Source organism: Tursiops truncatus, chromosome 16 (genome assembly GCF_011762595.2).
Source record: "Tursiops truncatus isolate mTurTru1 chromosome 16, mTurTru1.mat.Y, whole genome shotgun sequence".
NCBI lineage: Eukaryota > Metazoa > Chordata > Mammalia > Artiodactyla > Delphinidae > Tursiops > Tursiops truncatus.
This window is the reverse complement of record NC_047049.1, coordinates 53,916,480-53,937,673: the sequence shown is the minus strand read 5'-3', so window position 1 is coordinate 53,937,673 and position 21,194 is coordinate 53,916,480. Positions and strand designations below refer to the sequence as shown.

General features: G+C 53.5%; 3 long non-coding RNA genes across 7 annotated transcripts in view; 2 read left to right on the top strand and 1 right to left on the bottom strand.

Annotated features, from left to right (window-relative positions):
- Positions 1–21,194, bottom strand: part of LOC109550135 (uncharacterized) — a 226,181-nt gene that overhangs the window by 76,723 nt on the left and 128,264 nt on the right. The gene's annotated exons all lie outside the window — the stretch shown is intronic.
- LOC141276666 (uncharacterized) lies at positions 1,294–14,078 on the top strand. Its single transcript, XR_012326568.1, has 3 exons — positions 1,294–2,485; positions 3,964–4,138; positions 9,567–14,078. It is a non-coding gene; the product is annotated as an uncharacterized lncRNA (long non-coding RNA).
- LOC141276665 (uncharacterized) lies at positions 14,347–20,950 on the top strand. Of its 2 annotated transcripts, XR_012326567.1 has the most exons (4): positions 14,347–16,455; positions 16,798–16,950; positions 18,006–18,121; positions 18,558–20,950. It is a non-coding gene; the product is annotated as an uncharacterized lncRNA (long non-coding RNA). The 2 variants fall into 2 exon arrangements; XR_012326566.1 differs by having other exon boundaries at positions 14,348–16,950.

Sequence of the window (21,194 nt, the reverse complement as noted above, 5' to 3'; positions counted from 1 at the left end):
TTGGCTGCCAAGAAGGCTGCATAAGGAGAGAATGGCGCCATGGTGAATGGCCCTGGCAGGTACCTCCCAGACACCCAGCTGAGGCCCACCAGACCCCGAGCCCAGGAACACATGGTCCCTGCAGAGGGATATAAACAACAGGCCTTACAAATGCCGCTGTGGCTGCTGCGAGTGGAGGACGGACGTGCTGCATGTCCATTAGTGCTCACTGTTAATGCACTGGCAGTAATGTTACCCTAAGCTCAGGGGCACTGATGGGCCAGGCTCATCCTTAAGACAAGCACAAACGCAGACAGACCTCTAGTGGAAAAGTCCCTGCTCTCTGGGAAGCCTGGCTGGGTCTCCAGCTCAACAGGCTGACCTCTACCGTGCAGGTAGCTATAGGTGTGTACCTCTAGTCTAGTCCTTGGACCCATCTTTAACCAACTGTATCGGGTGTGATAATTCCCCCACCTGACCGTGAGCATCTTAGGGGGAGGATTCTCTCTTCCTTGGCTTCACAGACTCCTCACCCTTGGGCTGATGAGCACAGGATGTAACAGAAAGAGACTAGACCACGGCTGTCCGGTAGAATTCTCTGCACCCTCCAATGTGGCAGCCACTAGCCACGTGTGGCATGTGGGCATCTGATATGTGGCTAGTGCAAATGAGGAGCTGACTTTTTCATTTTACTCTATTTCAACTAATTTAAATTTAAATGGCTCCAGGACTAGACACTCCATAAATATATGTTGGGTAGAAGAGAAGGAGAAGAAGAAAGACAATGAGGATGAAGAAAATGCACTCCGAACACATAGGGAGGGTAGGAGGGAAGGAAGGAAGGAAAGAGGGAGGAATGGGAGGAAGGATGCAGGCTGGGAAGGAGGAGAAAATGTTGCCTACAACTCCTATCAGACAATATCGAGGAAAGCCGCAGGTTGGTGTCTGGCTGACGTTTGAGCGCTTCGCCATTTTGCCTTGGAATCATGGAGAAGCACAGACCAGCTGAGCGCACCCAAAGCTCTCTTTGTCCTTGGTAAGCATGGCTCCTGGAAAAGCATAAGTTCCAGGATCTGAAAGAACATCCAGTGCTGATCAAAGCCTCAAAACTTAGAACCAGAGACGCAACAGTGTCGGACAGAAAGGGCCCTCGGGTCTCAGCTGGCCTACCCTCCTTGCGGCACACAGAGGAACTGAACCCAGAGGCAGGCGAGAGAGGGACTGGAGCGAGGTGATGCGTCAGGTCACCTCCTGCCCCGCCCTCCACACCCCTCCCCCTCCTCCCTCCCTCCCTCGCTCTGCCTCCATCTCCACGTTAGCAATATATTTCCAGGACACTCTAATGAAGTACATCTTGAGTCTCCTTTTCACGGCTAATGAGGAGACAACAAGAATTTGACTAATACTAGTACAATTACTGGAGCAGTGAAGCGAGGGCCTCTGATTAGACGTGATAATTTGCAAGGCTGGGCTCTTCACATTAAGTTTGCAAACAGTTTAAAAATCACTTCCTCTATTTATCCAGCTAATCCCTGTTTAATGACTCCAGACCCAAGAAAGAGAAAGGGGAAATGTCTCTTTAAGAAGTAATAAATAAATAAATTAAACACTAACAATCCCAACCTTATTTGCCCAGACAGGAGAGATGGCAGGAGTGCAACCCGATTGTCATCTTTTCAGGCAGACTCAACCAAGATTTCATAGCTCTGAAGGACTTTGCAATACCCCAAACCTTGGGCCTTGTGTTCCCTTCAGCCACTAACCCAGCCTGGGCTTCCCCTAACAGGACTGCTTGTCCAGCACAGAAAGAAAGGTCACCTCCCTGGTGATGGGTCTAATGGCCTGATTCGGGGACTGCTTTGGTGGCCACCAATCTCCAAATACTGTTGAAAGGATGGACACAGGTGAAATTCCATGGTAGCAGAGGTCTCTTTATAATCTTACCAAAGTGTGGTCCTGGGCCCAGCGGCAGGGGCATCACCTGGGAGCTTGTTACAAATGCAGGACCTTGGACCCCACCCAGACCTGCCACTTGGAATCTGCCTTTTCACAATCCCCCGGGTGACATGTGTGCACGCTGACATTTGGGAAGCACTGCTTTAGAACGTATCATTTGCCTGACTGGGAGAGTGACCCAGGGCCACGTGGCTTTGTTGATTTCCATACTATTGATTCCGTTGGTGTGCGCTTGTCAGAGTGTATTCTGCAGAGATTTATAGCCGGGATTATGCAAAGAGAAAAGTGGATTTGGGAAATGCTGGGTTAAACCAAATTAAAATTATTTGTTTACCGCGTCTTTTTACAGCATTTTAATAATACCAATAAGCATGTTAACGCCTATGAGGGTGTCTGTTTGCGATGTTTCCCAAACTCAGTTGAAGCCAGAACCCCTCTTGGTGAGTGTGAAGCATTGAAGTTCCCAAGAGCTACCAGGGACAGCGGGACATTCTGTAAGACACGTGTGGCTCTCTGATCCCAGCCATGGGGATTCTCCTCTGCAACGAAGGTACATCCAGGAAAGGAAAGCAAGGGGCTCCGCGGGTCTATCCAGAAGCTTCCCTCTCCCATCAACCGCCTCTAGCACTCTCACCCTCAAGCAGAAAAACCCACCCCAAGTATCAAATACTTAAGACCATCAAATCCAGGCTTTTGGACAAGGCAAAAGATCAGAGGGTGGGGGTGGAGGATACGATCCTCATTTTCATAATAATTCACCTTAGAGGTGATGGCACTGGTGCTATTTCTCCTCCAGTTCTTGGTGAACTAAGAACTACTAATGTGATCTGCGAGCCTCCCACTGTGTCAAGAGCTTTCAGCGCTTAGTCCGTCAAATCTCCACGAGACTCTGGAAGTGGCCACTCTCATTGGCCCATTCGCAGATGAAGCAGATGAAGCCCACCCAGGTTCTATGGCTTATTCAAGCCAAGCCAGCCAAGCGAGGGGTAGCAGTGGGATTCAAACCCAAACTGACCTGCTAGGCCCTGCTCTGCTCCATGCAGACGGTACGCAATTGTAAGGAAATCCTAATTAACACACACAGGCACCCACGCCCTCAAGTATAGGACCCTAGTTCCCAAACACTCCTACGCAAAATTAAATTCAGCTTTGCATTCATACGTGAGTATACAGATACAGGACAACATTGTAGTGCGATTTCTTTTGCCTGCAAAACTTGGAAATCACAGAATTGGGAAGAGTTTGGTACAGTTTCCAAAACAAGTAGTTCACCTCGTCCTCAGGATGCCCCTGGGGGTAAAACAAAACAGACGTTATACCTCCACTTTATGGGAGGGAAAGCTGAGACGAGAGGGAGGAAGTGATTTGTCTAAAATCACACGTTCACCAGAAGATCTTAAGTTTCCCTGGGGCCTGAGCCTGCCCTCAGACCACCAGCAGAGGTGGCCGCCCGCCTCAGGCTGTTCCCCACCTCCAAGTGCCAAAGGAATCTCTAGGCCACCCAGGACCTATAGATCTTTCAAACTGCATCTCTTTGGAGAATGAAAAAGGTTCAACACCAAGAGATCATGGAGGGAAGGCTGTGGGTCTATGTGTTTGAGCCTTGACTGCCACACACACATGCACATACACACATGCATACACGCATGTACCCAACATACACATGCGCACACGCATACATGCACGTGTGCACACACATATAGGCACACATACATAAGACACATGCACACACATAATCAAGATACGCAATACACACACAAACATATATACACAACACACACATATACACACATACATATATAATACACATGTCCACACACACATGTGCACCATACACAATATACGCATGCACATGCATAAATGCACACATGCATACACATACGCAATACACCAGGACACATATGTACACACAGTACACATATACGCAAATAATACACATATGCACATATACACAATACATTCCTACACACATGCATGCACACACACAGTCAGCCCTTGAGTTTTACACTGACGAGGATGTTATTTCAGCTGCCGACTTTGCCAGGATTTCATGCACAAACCCCTCTGCTGGCAGAGACCGCCTTAGCCAATGAACACGAATGGAAATGGAGTTTCCTGACCCATGGGCAAGGACTGAGAGGAAGTGGTCATCTTGAAAGAAGCCAAGAGGAAGCTTGGAAGGGAGGCACACCGACACTGCCAGGTAAGGAGGGTGCTGGCTTTAGGCAAGCTGGGGCCTGGATGGATGCCCAGACTACCAGTCATGGGACCTGGAATCTACCCCAGTTCTGCTGCAGTTGGATTGTGTGACCTTTCCCCTTCTCCCTCCTGCCTCGGTATGCCCATCTGTGCAATGAAACTGTTAAATCGTTTAGCGGTGAGCTTCTGTGAGTCTAACATTAAGCCTGGCAAGTGGGCAGAGAAGCCACTGTGAGCTTGAAGCCTAGGAGTTCAGAGGAGAGGAGTCCTCCTGGGGAGCCCTCACTCACATACAGGCGAGCATCAGGAACCCATTGGAGACCAAGTGATGCTTCCCCTCTGGGAGTTGCTAGTGCGCAGCTCTGTGACCTTGACCAAGTTCCCGCCCCTCTCTGGGCTCAGGGGCTCCATGTGGCTCCTGAAGAGGGAGGACGAGGTAGCTCTATATTCCCCAGCAGTGTGACATCATGAAGAGGAAGGAGTCTAGACCCAGACTGCTTGGGATCCAAATCCCAGAGTTCATCACTCACTAGTTAGCCCTTTAGGTGTGTTACTTGATTTTGCAATTCCTCAGATTCCTCCCTGCAAAACATGAACAGTAATGCGTCCACATGGGAAGGGGGGAAGAATCGCAGGAGAGCATGGCATTAGCAGGGCTGTACGGGGAGGGAAGACTCGGGCACTTTGGGTTGGGGTCCTGGAAAAATTATAAAAAGCCCAGCTGGGGAATCAGCCGAGTATTTGTAGGCACCTGGGTTTTAAACCTCAAAAGCCTGAAATGATTATACTCAGCCCTTCCAACAGAGGACTACGCAGGTCTCCACGTTACCAGTGTGGAGGGATCTCCAGGTAAGACTGTTCAGTGGGAAAAAACAAGGTGCAAAGCAAGGCACACAGAATGCTTCTGCTGGGGTAGGAAATGTGGGCGATCCAAGTGCAGCTAGGTGGCTGCTTATTCTGCAAACAGAAACACTGGGTGAATAAACAAAAAACAGGGGCTGGGGGGGTTGCTATTTATAGGGGTCATGGGGCATGGCCAGAAGCAGCAGGGTTGGGGCTGAGTATACCTTTTCATTTAGTAATCACTTCTGAGTCGTATTCAAAAATATTCAAAAATAAAATAAAACAAAGCTCAAGGTACCGTATAATAAGCAGACAGCTTGGGAGACTAGCTTGAACCAGCCAGCTCCACTAAGCCAGATGGACAAGCAGACAGATAAACAGCCCAGAGGCCAAAGTCACCGAGGGCTGAGGAACGGGCCAGCCAGGCAGCCCTCACTGCCCCCTGCCTACCTCACCCCCGCCCCAGCCCGCCCCAGCCCAGCAGGCAGCCCTGCGCCCTCTTACCCACACCCCTGCTGGCAGGGAGCATTCCACTCCCTGAGTCTTCCCGGAATGAATGCTTTCTCTAAGCTCATTGCAAAACATCCTGGCTGAAGCTGCAAGTGGGAATCCAGAAGTACCCCCAGGAGAGAGGTAACCCGTTTCCTGAGGACATTCCTGCTTGGTGCGAGGGCCTGTAGTGGGAAAGGGCAGCACAGGCCAGGCTGCCATTTGCAGCTGGGTCCCACCTGGGTCCCATGGTGGGCGAGGCCATGTGCTGAGTGGGCGCTGCGTCTGGACTGGACCGGCCGCCCAGGTTCCGGCAATGTTGGGTGTTGGAGGGGCTTCCCCAAGCCCCACTCCATACTCACTCCTTGGAGCCCACCAAGCAGAGAGGACCCCCGCTGCTCTGAACAGCTTTAGGGGCTGTGCAGGTCTTGCTGAGGGAGAAGAGAGAAAGGAGCCCCCGTGGCAAGTTCTCTCAGCCCCCACCCCTATCTCCCCAAGGCTCTGTCAAACAACAGAGCCCAGGCTGCAGTCAGGGGCCTGAATCATCACCACTGCCACCATCATCAAATCATCACCATCTCGCCACCACCAGCATGATTATCACCACCACCATCTCCATCACCATCATCATAGCAACCATCACCCACACTTTTCACCACCCTTATCGCTCTCACCGTCAGTATCACCGTTACCCTCCCCACCTCCCAGGTCTCTCATCCTCTCTATAGGCCTTTGCCGAACGACCCTCTACCTGGCACGGACGTTCTTCCTGGATAACAGCTATAGTCATGACCATCATGGTTTGTAACTGCTCACTGCCCCCAGAAAAGTTCCAAAGACCTTTGCATTTGTCCATTCGCACTCTGACTCCAACCTAGTGTTCCAACCGCATCTCCCACCAAGCCCACCCTGTATCCCAACAACTCGAGGCTCAGCCGCACCAAACACTTTTGTGAGCACACCCCACCTTGCTACCTGTGTCTCAGTACATGCACCTCCCTCTCCCCTTCTCTGACTCCTGAATCCTACGTATCCCTCAAGGTCCGGATCAAATTCCTGCCTCTAGGAAGAAAGGATCAGTCTCCCCACCTGGCTCTGAGTCCTTGCCCCAACTCTCACCTGAGTATCCAGTCATATTGACAGCACCTGACAATTTTATGATTGTGGTCACTCCCCTGCCAGACGGTGAGCTCCTGTGACCCCTAAACTTCATCTCTCTCTTTGGTATCAGCCTTGTCACCGTTCCATCCCAGCACTGGCCTGGCACAGGGCAAGAGCCTAAAGAAAATTTGATAAATAGGGGATGGGTAAGAAAGTTGGCTGGTATGCAGGCAGGAGAAATGAGGAAGGAATTCTAGCCGTGTCAATTACAGACCCAGAGCCCAGCCCAGGTCTGAATCGGCCTCTTCCCCGGTACCAAACTCCGGAGGATGGGAGGCCACTCCATGGAGAAAAGAGATCTCTTATCTCTCCGGGTCCCTCCTCAAACAGAAACATCCTACCACCCTCTCAAGTCAGGCCTGGGGAGGGGCTGCAGAAGCAGCAGACGGTTCACAGCATCCACAAGCCTACACTACGGGGCTGGTTCCAACCGCCCATGCTTCTGCCTTTCTGACGCATCAGACTCTCAGCGCGGTGGGTGGATTCATTCACTCATTCACGGGTATTTATCGTGCACCTGCTAATTGTCCGGCCTGATACGAGGGAGGGGAATTCAGCAGAGGTCGACTCGGGCTCATCTTGCTCTTTTTGAGTTGGATTTGAGGCTGAAGACCTGTCACCATGTCCACCACCATCACCACCATCACCCCCTCCAACATTGCTCCAGGGACTTGGGGCAGCCACTTCCTCCATATATCATTCCTCAGGAAAGGCGGCCCATCTCATTGAAGCAGACCCTGGGAACAGGCCACTGTCCCCAATATTCTCAAGTCAAAAGACCAGCATTTCTGCCCTGGTTCTAGAAAAGACTGCCTAGCAGCATGCCCTTGGGCAAGAGATGTGACCTCTGTACCCTCTGTTAAAGAGGATGTCCTCCTGCCTCAAAAGCCAGAAGTGTAACTTGACTCTTACCTCCAAGGGGCTCCAGGTGGCTCCAGCCAGAGGTGGTGCTGGCTGCCACATCTGGGGGTCCTAGATCCCGCGCAGGGGTGGGTGAGACAGACTGGCCCATCCCTCCAGCCCTGCTTATGGGACTCTGGCCACAGCTCTGGGCAGAGAGGGGGCTCCAGCTGAGGGAAGAGGGGACACGGTGACTTCATCCTACTCTACTCCACCCTGACACTCCTCTCCTGACCTTTGCCCAGAGCGCCAGCCCGTTGTGGATTCTTGAGGCGGATTCTTCACTAAGCAGGGACCTCCCCTTTCAAAGGAAATGCTTTGTGCAGGCCTCCTAATGCTCCAGGCTCCTCTCTCCGAAACCTCCGGGCCCAGACGACAGCCATTTAGCTGTCTTGGGCCTGGTCCAGCTCCTTACAATGTGATACTGCCCCTTGGGGGTCATCAGAGGCCCAGCCTTTCCTGGGACAAAGATGGGAAGGAGACACCCAGTCAAGGGGCTGGAGGGGCTGGTGGACAAAGGCTACGTGCACGGAGAACAGGAACTGGAGAGACAGGTAAACTCGACTTTCAAATAATCATCGCAAAGAGGAAAAAGTCTGTGGCTGCCCTCGTTCAAGGGGAGGGGGTGTGACGCCAGGCTGCCTGGGTCTCCGAACTCACAGGGCCCTGAGGGAGCACCATCTTGCAGAGGGGAAACTGAGGCCGGGAAAGGGGTGCTCTGCATAGGGCGCTCGGAGGGCATGCTGTCGGGCCAGCCAGCGCCCAGACTCCCGCTGCCCAACCCACCTCTGAGCAGAGCCACCGGTGCTGGGCAGCCCGGTGCCTCACTTCACAGCTCAGCGCTCCTCGGGGGGCCTCTTCAGGGCAGGATCTGGGTGTGCCCACTGGCCATGGTAGGCTCGGGGGCACCACAAGACTTCCTGGCCTGCAGGTAGCCTGGGGACACCTGGCTCCGTGCTCTGAGCACACTAACCAGGAGGGGCCCGGGCCAAAGGCTGCAGCGCCCAGCGAGGGAGTGAGGGCCAGCCAGACCCCCAGTCTAGACCCCTTTCCTGCCCCTTCCCTGTATCCTCCACCCTGTCCCTCTGTCCCCAGGCCCTGGCCTCGCTCACCCACTTCTGCTCACTCACTCTTCTGCCCTCGTTTTCAACTCCTCGTGATTTCCCCAATTCCTGCTCTCTTCCTCACCCCATATCTCTTCTCTCTTAGTCTTTCTAACTTTCTCTGTTTCCCTCTCACTCCTTATTCCTCTATCTTTTTTTTCTCTGTGTGTCTGTGTCTCAAGGTCTCTGTGGCTCTGTCTCTGTGCCTCTCTCTCTCTCTCTCTGTCTGTCTCGTGTGTGCGGGTGTGTGTACGTGTTCATGTGCATATTGGGTCTGTTTACCTCTCACACAGCGTTGCAGTATAGTTGAGAACGGGCTTGTCCGTTTATTACCTCATTTGCTCTTGACAACGACTGTGAAGAAGCAGGGGGAAAAGGCAGAGGCTCAGAGAGCTCAAGAGGCTGTCTAAAGTCACACAGCTGTCAGGGCCGCCTCCCGACAGGACCATCAGCCCATATCGCTAAGAGCGTCTGTGCAGGGTGTGTTCTGGCCTCACCACGTGCCCAGCGATGCCCAACCACCTCCTTACGTGGCTGCAATGAGCTGCCTGAGCCCTGAACTTCTCTGGGCTTGTTCTGACCCCTTATTCTTCCAGATCAGCTAGCCTGACTCCAGAGGGACAGGTCTGCTGTCCCTAGTTGACCCCAGAGGTCCCTGGACATGCCAGTAACCGGAAGTGCCATGATTCCCGGAACCAAGTCTCCGGGGACCGCGGCCTGGCCCTGCAGAGTGGTGTGAGGCAGTGGGTCCCAGGTGGGGACGAGTGGCCCCTCAGCTGTGCTGGAGAGGGGCCCCCGCAGAGAGCAGCCCTGTGCTGGAATGGAGGGGGATCCTTTGTCCTGGGCCTGGAGCATGGCCAGCTGTGGAACAGCCCAGGAGGGATCTGCACTCAGTGTCACAGGGGAGGCAGGCGTGACCGCGATGCTTCTCCGCAGGGAGCTGCTGCCGGCTGGACCTCTCCTGGGCGTCTCCCAGGCACCTCCAACACACCACGTCACATCCGAGCTCAACATCCCCGCTGGACACCACTGCTGACCCACTCCTCCTGGACGTGCCTTCAAGGAACGAAGAACACCACCACCCACCCCCTGAGGTCATCGACCGCTCCGCAGAATCTCTCACGCCCCATGAAAGCCACCTTCAAACTGGCTTCCTCGAGGCCTCTCTCTCTCCCCACTCCTGCCATGTGGCTCTGTTCTGGATTTCTACACTTGCCTCCTGCCTGGGCTTCTGCCTCTCATCCTTCCCTCCCTCCATTCTACTAGTGTGACTTTGGGCCAATTACTTACTTTCTGAGCATCTTGACATCAGTGAGCTAACTCCCTTGACTCTGTTTTCATGCTTACCAAGTGACCTACTAATTATAACTTGACTTCCTGCTAGAATCATCTACCAGAAGAGAGTATGCTGAACAAAGGGATGAGGCTATTCTACTCAACATGACAGGTGTAGCTCCTTTTGTAAATTTATTAGTTGGTATTCTTGTTTGCCTAAAATAAAATAGAATAGGACAGGACAAAATGTCCAAGTTAGATGGACAAATCTGAGAACATTCACATAACAACGACAACAAAAACAATGAATAAGGTGAGAATGTGTGGACTGTATTGCCTTCAAACGCCTAGTAGGCTATTATAGAATAAGGTTTATGTTTGTTTTTGCAGCCTTAAGCACACATGTGGACAGATTTAAACTAAAGTACGTAACTACTACCTTGCTAAACAATTAGGTAGTGAGCTGCCTGTAACTGGAGGTATGCAAGAAGAGGCTGAGCAAACCTTGGCAGGAATGTTGCAGAGAGCTGTCATTCTTGAGCCTTCCCTCTTCCTTTCAATTACTAACATATTCACTCAATCACAAAGCACTAAATGACTCTTAAAGCTGTCTGTTCCAGTCTATCCCCACAGCCACCGCCCCGGCCCATGTCACCATTTCCTCCTTCCTAGATGAAACAGCAGCTCTGGGATGCTCCCCTGGCATCCAAGCTTGCCTTCTCCCCTTCATCATTTCCGGAGGTGATATTCCTAAAGCAGGAATAAGTTCCTTTGGTTCACCTACCACAACCCCACCCCCAGGCCTCCACTGCCCTCTGTGTAGAGTTGAAACTCCATAGCATAGCTACCAAGGGCTCCTTAACTGGTCCTGACCACCTCTCCAGTGCACTGTCTCCACCCACATCCCCACACGTGATGCCCAGCCAGGAGGAACTACCTGCTGCCTGCTCTTCTTCTTCCTCTTCTCTCCCCATAACCCACCCCGCAATTCTCTAGCTTTGCAGACACCACTGTCTTTGCCTGCAACACTGTCTATTACACGCTCCTTCCCCTGGAAGGCGTCAGCCTGGCTGACTCCTGCGTCCACCATGTTTGAGCTTCTACCTCTCCCCAGAAAGCCCTCCTAGGTACCCCATACACACACCCAGCCTGGGCTAGGCTCCTGGAGAAGCTGTTTGCCCCCGCTTGCAACCCCTATCACACCGCATCATCTGTGGCTTGTACCTTTCCCCGCAAGAAGAAGAACTCAAGGCCGGGGGCCATGCCAGCTTTGCCACAGTGGCCCCGCCCGTGCCTGCCGTGCTGAATCGGTTCAGGAGTGGCTGGTTAAAGGCAGGGCAAGAGAGCAAGGTGGGCACAAAGCAGGAGGCCAGGCAAGAGGGCTGGACGCTGCCCTTGATGCCCTGGCCCTACCTGCTTCTCTAGAGCTTAGTTACGAACACAGGGAAGGAGGGCTTGTTGCTAGATTGGGGCCCCCAGAATAAATTTCTGCACTGCCACTTGGGCCGCTGGCTGCCCAGTGAGTGCCACGGGACCACCCGGTAGAGACCTGGCAGGAAGGAGCCAGGAGAGTTCCTGGGAGTCTCAGGCCATGTTTCGTATTGGTTCGAGTAACAGTCCCCAGGCCTGGGCAGGGCCACAGCTGCCCCAGCTGCTCCTGGGCACTGAAGCCTCGGCACCATTTGGAACTCATCACAGGGCTCATTCAGGCAGGGCTGCATTGAGCTCTGAATCTGGCTAACATTATCTTGGAATTTTCAGGGTCTCACATGTATACCCCAGCTCTTTCCCAGGAACCAAGGACACAGAAATGCATGCCCCACTTCCCGCCCCTTGCTCTCCATGTACCCACCAGGGCAGCCAGACAGGAAAGAACAGGACAGGCAGGACCCCCAGGCCACAGCTCCCCATCTGTGCCCCAGCCCTGGACATCATAGCAAGAGCAAAAAAAAAAAAAGCCAGAATAATGGCCCAGTCCCCTCCTCAGACCCAACGCACCCATTTCTACCACTGCTACCACTAATCAGTGCTTACTACCACTAATCGCCAATAAGTTCTATGCATGTTACGCATATAAATGTATTTAATCCTCACAACAACCCTATGGAGTAGGTGCTACAATCAACCTTGTTGGCAGATGAAGAAACCAAGGCACAGAGCAGTTTACTTGCCTAGAGTCCCACAGTTACATGTACAGGGCCAGGATTTCAACCCAGAAAGGCAAGCAGGCTAGATTCAGACTCGACAGCTTCCAGAATATTCTGTGAACACTAGAGCTGGAACTAAAGGCCTCGCCCAACGTTGAGTCCTTCCAACTCGGGCAGTGAGTACTTTGGGGCCCTAGTCCTGGGCGGTTTTCTCTGCAGCTCATCTTTGGGATCATCACCTTCCTAGGTGCTAAGAACTGAAAGAAAGATATTTCAGACACGAGAGTTGAAAAGGAGTTTACAGTCCAACAGACACAAGTGGAAGCCATGCTGGCGCCCTCGTTTTTTAGCACGGTAAAACGGAACCAAAGGATTTCGAGGAAATTACAGGAATGACAAGGAAAGAAAGCGGCAGATCTGGTCCCAGCCTCGGCTCCGTCTCCCACCACTTCACAGCCGCAGTGGCTCATTTCACCCCACTGAGCCTCAGGGTCTTCCCTTGTTAAGTGGGCTGATGAATCCATCCTCACGTTAAAAAGAGAGAAGGTAGGAAGCACTTGGCCTGGGGCCCGGCACATAGTGGGACCTCGATTGATATGTTTAAATCTGGATCTGAAAGCAAAGTGAACGCAGCCTGAGTCCTTCACCCCAAGTAGGGCTGGTGGCTTTGGGACATGCTAGAACTGACGGGCGCCCACAGGGATGGAGAGCAGCATGGGGCCCGTGGAAAATGTGCAAAAAGCTGTGGCAGGGAGAGAGGGGACACCCTTCAAGGGACACAGGCCCACAAGTCCCCTCTTGGCTTTAAGCCACCTTCCAAGAGTCCGACGAGAGCCCATTCAGCTGGGTGGTTTCATCCCGGGACAGCAACGAAAGGGGCCCCTGTTCCATTACCCTCCACCCACTTTGGATTCACAAAGAAAATACACTTTATCTGGATTGTAGATCAGGGGCTGGTGACCGGGGAGAGGGAAAGCCTGAATCGCAATTCCCAAGGAACACTTTCCAAAACCCGTGGAGAAAAGTCATTCTCCCCAGCCCTGGACGCAGGCCTGCGGGAGGAGGAGGGGCCAGAGCTGGAAGTGACAGTTGTACATATAAAGCAGCCCAGCCCTCAACATGGGGCACACTGGGAACGGGGACCACAATAGAAAGAAGAGCCTAGCCAGGCTCCCTGGGTGCCCTGGTGGCAGAACTGGGTCTAGAACCTGTCGCCTGGGTCGGGTGGAGGAAAGTCCAGAGGGTAGGACCCCTCAGTGGAGCTCAAGGAGCAAGTCTATGAGTTGAGACAGTGCCCAGGGTCCCCTTCTCAAAGCTAGGAGCCATGGGGACCAGCAAGATGGAGACTGTGCTCGGTGATGGAGAGATGAAGGGGGTGTCAAGGTACCCAGCTCAAAGCCTGCTTCCTCCCCTACCACTGACAGGGGGGAGCCAGAGCGGAGTCCCTCTGCCCTCTACTTCCACACCTGGCAAAAGGAAGGAGGCTTTTTTGCTTTCGAAAGCTGCTGGGAAGATTCACTCAGATAACTTGTACCAAAGCGCATCCCGTGCCTGGTACCCGGAAGGTTCTCAGTCGATGTTCATGAAGTCCCAAACAGCTGGGGGGAGGACCAGAGAAGCCTATGGAATGTTTGGGCCAGCTGGACATCTGGGCCTGGCGTCTGCCGAGGCCTGACAGGGCACTTTCTCCTGAGGGTCAGAAGCCCCAGCCTGCCAAGGATGTCACCCATCCCGGAGGATGGGACGGTATACAGTGGAATGGGCGCTGAACCAGGAGTCAGGACACGGTTTCCATTGGGGGAGCCTGGGTCAGTGGCTTCCCCTCTGTGGGATTCTGTTCCCCCATCTGCAAAACCTGATCTTCGTCTTTCACCCTCTCAAAGTACCGTTGCTGCTCACATCGCAGTACATGCAATCAGGAACCATCACTGCTCCTTCCTGAGCTGCAATTTCCTCCTCTATGAAATGGGACGGCATCGCCTCCCTCTCAGTTCTGGCCCTAACTTGCTGTTGATTCACTGGGGGGGGGGGGGGGGGGGGGGTTACGGCACTGACAGCACAAGTCTTGCTAGGAGCCCCTCTCCTTCCACGTGATGTCCTTAGACATTTCCTCAAAGACACAAGCAGAGAGAGGTGAGTCACACAGGGGAGGCTGCAAAAAATCAAGGCCTCCTCAAGCCATTAGACCCCAGTAACCTGGAAACCAGTGCTTTGCACCCCCATTTCTCAGGTGCTCCTAATACCGGGGCGGGGTGGTGGCAGGGGGGGGTGAGGGGGGCAGCAGCAGACCAGGACATGGCACGCTCAGTGCTGTGAGGAGGGAGGGAATGTACGATGGGAACCCAAAAGATGGAGTAGGCACTGCCATGACTCCTACCTGGGAGGACAGGAGACTCAGCCCAAGACTCCACTGTCACTTCCATACTCTGGTGCCCAGTGTCAGTCTCAGCCCAGACTCTCCCTGAAGGGCAGAGCCCTCATCCAGCTACGAGTGGGGGTCTTTCTGCCTGTGCTGTGGGCAATTCAAACTCAGCTCAGCCAAACCCACCTCCTCATCCTTGCATCTGTTCCTCAATCTTTCTCTCTCTCTACGGTCTCCCTCTTAGGGATAATCCTACCGTCCACACATCCGGAAACCCGGCCGTCACTCCGAGCTCCTCTCCTCCCTTATACTTCTCCTAACTGAACTATTCCCCAACTTGGGTCCATCCAAATTCCCTTAAGCCCTCTTTCCCCACATCCACTTAAACCCTCATCCAGGTCATGCAGTGGTGGTCTGTTTCCTCCACTAGACCGGCAATTCCTTGAGAGATGGGCTTCTCACTCAACATGTTACCTCCAGAGCCCAGAACGTTGGTACCCAGTGGGTCCTTAATAAATGATTCTGAATAGAAAAAATAGATTAGGAAGCCTTCCCAATGGGGGAGACATCGAGGAAAGTCTGTATGCATGAGTAGAAGTTAATCTGATGGGCCTGAAAGGAAGAAGTGTTTAAATGACCCCCTCCACTTCTGTCCCCCAGGCCGACGGCCCCTCCTAGCAGAGCCTCGGAAGGGTGATGGAATGCCGAGGCGCTGAGGCAGGAGAAGACATACGGCCAGATCTTAAAAGGCATTGAATGCCACACTAAGGAACGTGGTTTGTGGAGGGCTGCCTTTATTTACTTTTCTTTTAGATTTGTCTTTTAGGCAAGGAGTACTCTGACAGTACTTGAAGGAGGCAAATTGTGAGCCCAGAGCAACACTTGGCTCTGAGAACCTTGCCCTGGCCTCTCATGAGATCAGATTTCCCTGCTTTGGGCCAAACTCTTTAAAGCACTTTGGCATCGGGTGAAAGATGCTCGGGGCCCGAAGGCTGCCGGGGGGCAGCTTGGATGGCACCCGGGGTCACTCCGGTGCTTTGCCCGCCTCCTGTTCTTACTTCCCATCCTGATGGCTCTTCTGAAGCAAGGAAATGGGCCAGAGGTGGCCCAACTGGGCACAAAGGGTGGGACGGAGACCTGGGCTTCCACCCTACCAAGGGCATCTGCTGCTACAACTGCAGGTCGGTGGTCCCACAGGAGTTGGGTTGCTCCTTTCTCGATACCTTCGCACGGTGCCCCAGCCAGGGCTGCCCTCCTGTGCTCGACTCCCATCTCCAGGAGGTCTCAGCAGTCCCCACCCATCCTGCCTCCTGGAGCATAGGCTTCCTTCTAGATGCAAAGTAGCCATTAACCGCGTGGCACAAGAGGGCGTGGAGAGTGTGACTGGGCCCCTCGAGCGACCTCAGTACCACTTCTCCCCTGCCTTTGCTCAATGCCACCCAGCCAGACCCTGCCCGTGGCACACACATATGGCAGGGCCTTCCTGGAGGTCCTGGGCTGCACCCTCCCTGCACGCGCCCACTACCTCTACTGACATCTCCCAAAGCACCAGCGCTCTGCTCGGAAATGCGGAAGGGCACACTGGCTGTGCCCTCACCAGACTGAGTTTCTTCAGGGTGTGCCTCATTCATTTGGGTGCCCTGAGCCCAGGACCCGGCAGGTGCTCAATAATGTTCCCTCAAGTCCACCAGCAGGAGCCGGGAAGGGAGGCTGGGAATGGTCCCAAGAAGAGGGGCCCAGCTGTAGGGGCGGAAATAGGGTCAGCAAGGCTTGGACGGAGAAGGGAGTGCATGAGGCCGTCTGGGCTTGTGGTCCTCAGACTTGCCTGTGCATTAGAATACCTGGAAACTGGTTAAAACAGAGAGCTGGGCCTAGCCCGGGAGCAGCAGGCCGGGGCTGGGGCCCAGGAACTGGTATTTCTTACAGGTTCCAGTGATGCTGGAGCTACTGGTCCCAGGACCACGCTTTGAAAAGCCCTTCTGGGTTGAGTGAAGGTGAAGCCGAGGGTATAGAAGAGGATGAAGAAACCAAAAAACAGGAGGTGGGCTGGAGCCATGCCGTGCAAGGCCTTCCACGGTGGCTTGGGGGAGTCACAGCCTGGGCAAAGACAGGGGGCCCAGAGGAGCCAGGCAAGATGCCGGGGAGCCAGAGACCCCAACGGTGCTGAGTCTGAGTCCCCCTCTGCCCCCGACTCTGTGCTGCCTTAGCCAGCTCCCCCCCAGGGGGGCCTAAGTCCCTTCCTGTGTGAAAGGCACACAGCCCCCTGCCCGCCCACCTCCTCAAGGGGCAGGTGTGCCTCTCGGGGAGATGGACATGAGACGGGGTTGCAAACTGGAAGGCCCTCAGCAGATGTGAGAGTGATTATTATAATCCCCTTCCCCAGATGGCACGATCCGGGCTGCCCCCTCCTCTGCCTGCCAGGCCCCTTTCCGTGGTCCCCAGGGACTGAAGGGCCCGGCCGGTCCGTGGCTGCCTCCGGGGCCCCCAGCCCCGGCTCAGCGTGGGCCAGCCTCCAGCTCGCAGGGTCTTTCTTCAGGTACAAGGACCCAAGTAGCTGTCAGCGGGTGGCTTCTCGGCAGGGCACCTCGGGTGGGCGGGGGGTGGGGGGGGGGGGAGGGGGGCAGGGGTGGCACTGTGCAGCCGGGGAACAAAGGCCGGCTGGGAGCTGGCAGGGCGCCATCAGGGTTCAATGCACAATGGCCCGGGGGCTGGCGGCTTCGCTCCTGGCCGGCATTTGCATAATGTCTGGGGCAGGAACAGGTGCCCGGTCAATAGGCAATTGTGAGGCTGTTCTGTCAAAAGAGAAGAGGCCTGTATTGAAGGCTAGGCTCGCCTATTGCAATGCAAATAGGATTCAAAGCAGACCGGCCCAGCTCGGGCTCCCGGGAGCTCCAGCTTCGTGAAAGCCACCGAGCAGACCCGGCTGCTGCCTCTGCTGGTGCCCGCTTTGTCTGAGGCCAAAGGGTGGCACCGGCACCAGGGGCTGGGAGCCCGCGGCAGGGAGAGGGAGCAGGTCAGCCCACCCATCCAGGAGGTCTTCCCGGAGGAGGAGCTGATGTCATTGAACTTTGGCCAAATATTTGAACGAAGCTCCGCAGCTTCTTAGAAGAGAAGCCCCAAATAAGGCTGCTAGCCCAGCTGGAGTGCCGTCATGAAACCTGCCAGGGCCCCCACGCCAAGCCACCGCTCACTTCTCCCTGCATGGGCCCAGGCCCTGAGATTCCAGGTCCTTTCTGTCACAGCTAACATTGACTGGCACTGTCGTAACTGCACGTGAATTAACTCATTCCACCCTCACAGCAACCCTATGAGAGAGGGGATGTTACTATTCTCATTTAATAGATGAGGAAACGGAGGCACAGAGAGGCGCAAGATGGCACAAGTAATACTGGTTAAAACCACGGAAAGGGCCCAGGCAGGCTGGCTCCAGAAGCCACCTCCTTACCCGCTGTGCTAGGTAGGGCTGCAAGTAGGAGCCCCTCACTGTTTAACAAAGGCACTGCCGTCCAGAGAGGGACCAGAACTGCCTGCTGGCTGGACCAGAACCCAACTTTCCTGGCTCCCTGCGCTGTCTGGTTTCTCTCTCTGCAGACGCAAGCGTGTCAAAGAGGGAAAGGCTCACGTCCGACTTGGGGTGGGGAGACACACGGATGGCGGCAGTTGGACTGGACGATAATACCAAGATGATGCTTTTCCCCACATCAACGGTGAGGAAACATTTCCTTCATAGAAATATTCCAAACTGTGGGGACTTTCACTTAGCAGGCTGTGTGGTTTCCCCTGAAAAAGTGGAGGGCTAGCAGCTGGGTTCAGGTCCCTGCTTTATTGCTCACAAGCCAGATGACCTTGGACAGCTCACTTCTGTTCTCTAGGTCCGTTCCCTCATTTGTTACAATCGTTCACATTCTAGGAATGTGAGACATCAGGATAATGCCTCCACAGAGCAGGTCCTACTAGTGTCAGCTCGCTTCCCCACGCTGTATGCTTTTTGGAAGCTAGTGCTTCAGAAATATTCTACCCCACCCAGTTTCATGTGGAGCTGAAAGAGCACAAGCATTTGTGTGGGTGTGAATTAAGTCAGTTGCTCGCATTCCATTGACTTTCCAAGAGTTATTCCTTTTTTTTTTTCTTAAAAATTTTCAGGGAACTCCCCATTGGAAGCCATTATGTGCTACACAATACTTGAGATTCTTGAACCGGATAAAAGGAAACTCCCTATTAGACGGACAAGCTGAGGGACTCTCCAAGCTTCTCTCCGGGGCCTGAACCCTGGGACTCGTTCCTCCAAGATGTCAGAGAACGTGAGAGCTCATCCGGTCATCAAAAGACAACAGATTCCTTCTCCCAGCCATTCTGATAGATGGGAGGCTGTGTTGAGCAAGTTTCTGAAGCAGACTCCAGGGACAGCAGGAGAGAACGCTGTGATCCACTAGTGAGGTCTGCCACAAGCACTGGACAGAGGAGGGGCAGTGTATGTGTTATACATTTACCATCTCTGATCTAGTGGCTACATGGGGAAATCAAACCCAGAAAAGAGAAGTGGCTTCCCCCGAGTCACGTGGTGTCAATGTTAAAGCTGGAGATCTTGATTTTTTTTCCCTTAAAAAAATGTTTTACCGTGAATCTGTACTACTTCGGGAATTCGAAAAATAATAAGGTATTTTCAGTTGAAAAGTTAAACAATCAAGATGACCCTACTGTTACACAAGAAAGGAAGGCACGGGGTGGTCGGGGTAGAGCTGGGGTGTTGAAGACGTTCTAATGGCGGGGATGGTTATGTGTTTTATCAGTGTCATTGCATGTACTGTACGCTGCTTTACAATTTCCAAACTGCATCTCGTCCATTTATCCAGCTGGTCTTCCCCAAAATGCTGTGGAGGTAGGAAAAGCAAGTACTATTTACTCCCATTTTGCATATGAAAAAATTAAGGCTCAGACAGTGGATAGGACTTACCCAAGGTCACAGAGTGAGTGAGTGAATGAGTGACAGAGCAGAGGTTCAACCCCTGGGCTTAGGCTTTGGGAAGAGTCAGGAGGGAACCCCAGGCAGCCCAGAGGGAACCGGAGACCTTCTATTCATGGCCAGGGAGGGTCTCAGCATCTGAGAAGGCAGCCGACCTAGTCAGACTCACTGCAGCGCGTCCTGCACAGACCTGCTCATGCTGGGAGTCTGGGCTGTCCCCAGAGGTAGACGGAGCAGACAGAGCGTCCTCTGGTTGCCAGGCCCCTCCCAACCCCCCCTCGGCTGACCTCATCAGCTCCCTGGACACAATGCACCCTTCTTCCCCCAGCTCTTAATTAAACTAGCCCATGGTAGTCGTCACAGCGGAGGCCTAGCCAAGCAGCGCCTCGTTCCTGAGCCGCCCATTGTCTCCCCCGGCTGCCGGATCCAGCCTCCCGCGGGCACCCATTTTGCCCCAGGGCCCGGCATCTGATAGGCCCGACACCTGGCCACAAACAGTGAAAATACCAGCCTCACAACAAGGGGAACCCGGATTTCTCTTTACTGAAAGTCTGCGAAAGTAATCGCAAACCATTTCTGAGTTCGTTTCATGAGACATCAAATAAACCCCTATTAACAGTAAAAACAAAAACAAAAAACAAAAAAACGCATGCTGTGGTAGAAAGATCTGGTGTCCCAAGGCAAGGGTTTAAGACCTGATTCCACCGTTGACAAACCAGGTGACCTTAGGTGAACGTTTGCCTCTTTGAGTCTCAGTTTTCACATTTATAAAACGGGAGTCGTAGACAAATGCAAGCAATGACAGGAAAATGCAAACCAAATGACCAGGAAATTTAGAAAGCTCAGCTTAATTGGAGCCAAATGCATCTCCCCCAGACCCTATCTGGAGGGAACCTCCTTCCAGCCCTTCCTGTTACAGCTGTAAGAAGCCTGCCTTAACCTTCACTATGTCCGCAGAAGAAGAAAACAGATCGTTAAGAAATGCGCTGCTTCTCTTCCCATGGATGAGACGGGGGACTTATGTCACCTGGACAGCAGCTCGGGGGTGGGAGAGGGAAGGATCAGTGAGTTGGTGGGAGCTTGATGATAAGATCTTGCCCTTGCATCCCCTGACTTAATCAGCCACATACTTGGCCCTGACGCTTGGCCACCGATTCACAATTCTCACAGCCCTGTGAGCACACCCAGCACACGGAGCTAAAATCAGAGCTCAGGCTCCAGAGACACAGGAACCTGAGTTTGCATCCTGACTCTAACCTGTGAGAACTTAGGAGTCAGTTATCCTGAGCCTCAGTCCCCACGTGCGATAGCATTCACTCCACTCACTTGTCAGAGTCACTGAAGATGAGCAAAGGCTGGGAAAGGCAGGCAGAGAATCAGGCGCCTTCTCTCTCCCCAGACCGCTCCCCACCCTGCCTCCAGGAAGCTCTTCCCAAAATATTCAACATAACCCATGTCCGGCCCCTGTTAAATCCCTCAAGACCCCCTCACTGCAATAAATAATCTCTTGCATTTCTCGCCTGCCACGTTCTTACCAAGACTCCCCAAAACTGTGCTCCGACCACAGCCTGGTCCCCAGATTGTGCCACAATGTCTCCAGGCACCTGCCCTTGCAGGCCCTGCCTCTGTTCTCCACCTGACCCACTCCCAGACCTCTGGCCCAGCTAAGAGACTTAGGAAGATGTCTCCTTTTCATCTTTCTTTGAAAAAAGGTTAACGGTAGCTACTTTTTTGAGTAGGGAATACCTTCACAAGATTCAAAACCTAAAAGGCACAAAGGTTATACAGTGAAAAGTCGCCCTCTGACCATGTCCCCC